The sequence below is a fragment of the Silene latifolia genome, chromosome 11 (genome assembly GCF_048544455.1).
Source record: "Silene latifolia isolate original U9 population chromosome 11, ASM4854445v1, whole genome shotgun sequence".
NCBI classification, from domain to species: domain Eukaryota; kingdom Viridiplantae; phylum Streptophyta; class Magnoliopsida; order Caryophyllales; family Caryophyllaceae; genus Silene; species Silene latifolia.
The window spans coordinates 203363711-203369710 of NC_133536.1; positions in this window are offsets into that span (position 1 = coordinate 203363711).

Sequence of the window (6000 nt, forward strand, 5' to 3'; positions counted from 1 at the left end):
CTGCTAATAAAATGTCATTGTCAAACCTATAATTAAAATCTGCTAATTAATAAGCTAACATTATTTGTTATCTAAATTATATTTCTGCCGATGTCAAACAAAGTCATAAAAAAACCAATTTCAATCATATATCAATAGCTCTTTTGCATGATGAATACTATGATTTATTAAGATCTGTGAAGATTAATCATTTGTTAGCAAGCAAAACAAATAACATATACGCTTAAAACAATATGTTATTACCAAATCAAATATAGAATAGACAATAGTTAATAAGAATAACTAGTTTTATTGCACTAGACAAGTTCTTTACTTTTATGAATGTTTGAGTTTAAAAAAATCTTGTGATTTATAGATATATCAGAACTTTATTTGTTTTGCTAACCTAAGAAATTTTTCAACCAAAATAGTAGGTGATTTTATTATTATAAGAAAGATTCAATAGATGAAATAACAAAATAAATCGTGCAATAAATCTTCTTTTTTTCTCTTTAATGACCATGGTAATTGAACATAGTATATGTTAAATGACAATTACAATAATAAAAAGAGTGAGTTTATTAATAAGTTCATAAACAATCAGTAAGTGGATTATACATCTGATGTAGTATATTAGATGGTATAATTTTTGAGCATTAAGATAAAGTTTTTGAGTTTTAATTTAAAAATTTTGAGTTTTATTATAAAGTTTTTGAGTTCATTAACTTAAACATTAATCTCAAAAATTTACATTATAACTCAAAAAAGTTACATATATAAGCTTAGAAAAATTTGATTTTTGACGTCATAAAACTAAAATGTAATTTATAAACTCTATAGAACTCAAAAAAAAATATACATAAACTCAAAAACTCATTAAGTGTGAGATAATACATCTGATGTACAATCATTTTTCTCATAAACAGTTGTCACATGAGAGTAGTTATTTGACTAATTATCAAAAGCTTTTTTTTTTTTTCCGTTCAACTCATATCGGATTAATTTTTAGAATCTTTCCTTCATGTTTTGGAAATAAACTGAACCGAAATACATGAAAGGGGTATGTTCGCTTTCATTACTGTGAGACACACTCTTGTAGGCAAAATTTGAAATAATGGAAGTTATTCGTTTGTTCATAGTTGTCGAATATTTTTATAAGAAATAAATTTATGTACCTGATAATTCACTAATGTGATTTTGCACCAATTGAAATATCTTTCTTTGTATCTTCAGGTCAATTGGATTCTCCTTCATGACATAAACAATAATAACTATATCATTTATCTGTATAACATACATCAAAGTCAAATATCTACCATTATAAATAATTAACAATGCGTAAATGATAATTCTTTTGAATGATTTTACAAATCTTATGGATTAGTAAACATAGTTACTATACCTTTACTTTGAATATATTCTTCTTTGTTGGAATAGATAACCATATCTGTAATGAGATTGTCATATCGACATGAAAATGCATTATGTCAAAATGAAAAAAAGAGAGAGATATGTGTGTATGGTGTTTCATCTATGCAAAACAGCAATGCTATTTATGCTTAGATTTTTACCGTAAATGACAATTTACATTAATTGTTATCACGTTGTTGGTGATAATACTTATTGACGCATCACGTTGTTGGTGGTCATGTTTATTGACATATCACGTTGTTGGCGATCGTGTTTGTTGCTATACGTTTTGAAAGCCACATATTTATGTTTATTATGAGTTACTACTTATGAATATTACCGTAACACCCTTATTTATCTGGTAACCTCTAACTAGGAAGTCTCGAGCGAATGGAAGTGCTATCATCTCAGTTTTCAGAGGTAGTATGTAAATATCAAAACAATTAATATAGAAAAAATGGTACATGCTATATAATATTCTCAAAGGCACAAGTTACAAGATAGGTACATTGTGCATACAACTCGATTATACAATTGAATCAATGTGACATTATATTCTCGACTTATATGTATATATATGTGAATCTCATCGGGGCACGATCCCCTTCAAAGACCCAAGCAGCATCCAACCAATGATATACATGTCAGACCACTACTCACCATTAACCCGAAATTATCAACGGATCAACATAGATAGTTATAAAAGAGTTTGAGACACACAAAACAAACAGTCAACCACATGGTAGAGTAGAGCCAATCAACACATAAGGAAGCCTCAAGGTGACAATGAACAAGAGGTCGCAACCACCAACACATCACAATCAACATGTCAATCAATACCTCAATCATCATCTCACTTATAGTCAAGTCATGCGATCTCGCATATGGCAATTGGACACAAGTGTGTGCTTTAAATCACACGTCACAACATCAAGCACGCTACAAATCACACGTCAACAATATCAAAACGTGCTACCAATCAAACGTCAACAAGTGTTACTCAAATCACACGGCAAACATGCTAGACCACCCTCATCGGATCATAAATATGCACATCCCCCTTGTGGCAAGCCCGCGAAAGGATACTCTAGCGGCCCTTCGCGTACGACGGTAGCCCAAGGATCCCGATTACCCGTACCGATCCCCAAATCACAAGTCCAATGCTAAACCTAACATCATATAACAATAACATCATTCAATAATCAAGAACAACCACATAATCTCACAGAACATTGTTACAATTCCTATATTGATCATAATCATCACATAAACACATAATTTCATGGATTGAGTAGAGAAAGTCTCTACCTGTTTGCCTTTCATGCTTAATCAAGCCAATCAATCAGTCAATGACACAAAAATTGTCACCTGCATGATAATCGCATATACCATTATCAATCTAACGATTACAACCTTGATTGCAATCAAAACGTCATTCAAATTCTCTTAGAAAGTCACTAACTTACCACCAAAGGTTGGGGTAGCACATAAGAAGGAGAAAATCCTAAATTCGTTGAAGCCAAATTTCCATGCTAAAGTCCCCATCTTGAATTAGGGAGATGATCTTCCAAGTGCCTTAGTGAAAGTATATGCGATTTGCTCTTTACTCCGTACATGCAAAGTAGACAAATTTCCATTAATGAGATGATGACGAATAAAATGACAGTCATTTTTAATGTGCTTAGTAAGATCATGAAAAACCGGATTTTTTGAATATCTAACGCAACTTGATTATCACAAAGAATCTCCATAGGCCGAGTATGACGAATTCCAAGTGACGAATTAAACGACTTCAACCATATTAGTTCACTAGTCATGGCTGTCAAGGCTCGATACGCGGCCTCAGCTGTCAAGCTTACAACCGTGGTCTGCTTCTTTGCTTTCCATGAAACAAAGATTCCCAAAGCTACAAAATACCCGGTTAGTAGACCTGTCAAGACCTGACCCAACCCGAAAATCGCCCGTAACCCGACCCGTAATTAACCCGCAAATAACCCGGTTATTTCAACCCGAACCCGAAAGATACCCGAACCCATTTTGACCCGTAAACAGCGGGTCAAACTCGACCCGCAGCGGGTTGACCGTTGGGTCAAGACAATATATCTTTTTTTTTTAAATACACAATGTCATATAGGTATTTATGACATAAATTTTTGAGAAAAGATATGTATATGTGCGTTATATCACGTCATCTTCTCAAATCATATGACATGTCATCATGTTCATTCCTCACATGTGTTCATTCTGTTTTATCATGTTAACAATGATAATTAAAAGCAAATTGTTTGGGATATGATAATTTCATATGCGGTAACAGTACAGTGGCCTTAACATGCATAATAACTGTTTCTATATTTTATATTGATAGGTGTAATATTATGGTTGTGCTAAGCCTGGTACTCGGCCGAGTATGGCCTACTCGATCGAGTAAAGTGTGTCATGTATCTTGTTTGGCTACTGCCCAGGAACACTCGGCCGAGTATGTGGAATACTCGACCGAGTAGAGGGTACTCGGTCGAGTATACTCTATACTCGACCGAGTATCCGGTCTGACGGAGATTATTTCCGCGGTTTGATTAGAAACGGTTAGAGTTATAAATTAAGATTCACTGCTTCACTTGTTACGTTTGACAAAACCTAAAACATTCTACGTAACTCTAATCCTCTCTAATCTCTCCCAAGAGCGTTGACGGTTCGTGAGTCTCTATGCTTTTCTCTCTTGCGTAGATTTAATTGGTAAGTCTCTTATGCCTTGTAATCAGTTAATAGGTTGTCTGTTAGGGTTTTGCCTAGTTATTGTTTTGGGTTAATTAGGGGTTTAGGGTTTTGGTCATCGTATGTGTTGTTGATTATCGTTGTTGTAGGTGACGATGTGGTATTTGTTATGCATATTGTATAATTGATTGCAGCATAGCGGATTGCGAAAAGGTAGGGTTTCCTTACTCAGTTGTGCTTAATTAATTTGAGATACTTTGTTGTAATGTGTATGATTGTGGTTCGCTGATCATCGCTGGAGTGTGGTGTATTGGTGTTGTGATGGTTGTGATGGTGTTGTGATGTTTGTGCTGGAGTCACTTGCGGGAGTGGCTTCACGCCCTAGTTCGCCCTCCGTGGAACCCGCCACGGGAGGGGATGTGCACATTAAGGGACAGGGTTATCGCTCATTGATGAGCGGGATTTTGGTGGGGATTGGCTGCGGTCCCCCACTGGCGGCGTGGGCTACCTGTTGCGATAGGTAGTCTAGCAGGACTATACACCTCGGTGTGTAGTCGGTTACTGTGTGAGATCGGGAGACCGGGGCATGAGGATGATCAGCTGGTTACTTTATGCACTTGTCTTATTTTAATCATGCAGAACTGACCCCGTTGTTGTTTTGTAAAATCTGTGGTGATCAATTTGGGGATGGTGAGCAGATTGTGACAGGTGATGCATTTGGTGAGCTTGGGGCGGTCATGGGAGAGTCACCACTCCGGATTAGTTATCACCGTCATGAGTCTTAGCTGTTGTTTTGTAGTTGCTAGCATTTGGATATTTTTTTTTGTTGAATTTTGAGACAATGTAACTTTTATAATTCTCGTACTTTAATAAATGTGTTTGGGACTGTTGCTATTGATATTTACTAACCTCGGGCAACCGAAATGGTAACATCCTTTCATGTTGGGACCTGGTAAGGTACCTTGGTATGAAGGGGTGTTACACTAGGAATGATGGCCACAAAAGCGTGGTTAACATTTCGACATGTTATTGAAGTTATATTAAATTTCACATTGATTATTTATGTGAAATGTGAAATGAACATGTAATGAAATATTATGATTGGGTATTTAATAATGTTTTTAGTGTGCTAATTGTTTTCTAATGATTGTTTAACATGTTAATGTTTCGTGTAAAGCGTTTAAACTTGGCTAATGTAATTGATTTTACTATATAATTTCGGAATGATGGTTTGTGATAACCATGATAAGATTATAGAGTCATGATGGTTTAGTCATGAAAGAGGTAAATCAACAGCATTGAATGTACAACTATTGACAATCCGGTTATAGCGTTGTCATTTATTGTAGAATTCACGACAAGTTGGTCTTTGGCATAAACCAAAGATGATTTTCCTTGTAAAAGGTGGTTGTCAGCATATTCTTCTATGAATGACATTGGGAGGTAATATGATCCTTTGTATTAGGATTAAGGCTGACAGTATGATTATTATTCTCCGGTTAATACTCCCAATTCGAGTATGACGCTTTTATCCAATAATGAAAGTGGAGTAATGACTTGGGTTTCATAAGGGCTTAATTATCGAGGGCTTAAAAGTTGAATAAGTATACTAGTTTATCTAGTACTCATCTTTGGCAAGCGATTATGCAAGTGTGAAAATAAAGTAAACCAGAATTATGATTTGTCCTATGCCGGTTTTCCTTCGGTTTTAGAGGGGTGATGTTATGAAAATTGAATTACTAATGTAGATGGTCATTTCTACAAGTGGTAGAGTGTTCTTGCTTATGGGAGGCACCATTAGCTTATGGTTTTCAAGAAGCGGATTTGCCTTAAGAATTCGACATTGGAGTTGGTATGCGTAGTGTTAGCATATAGCCGGTTAAAAGGCTAAGTAGC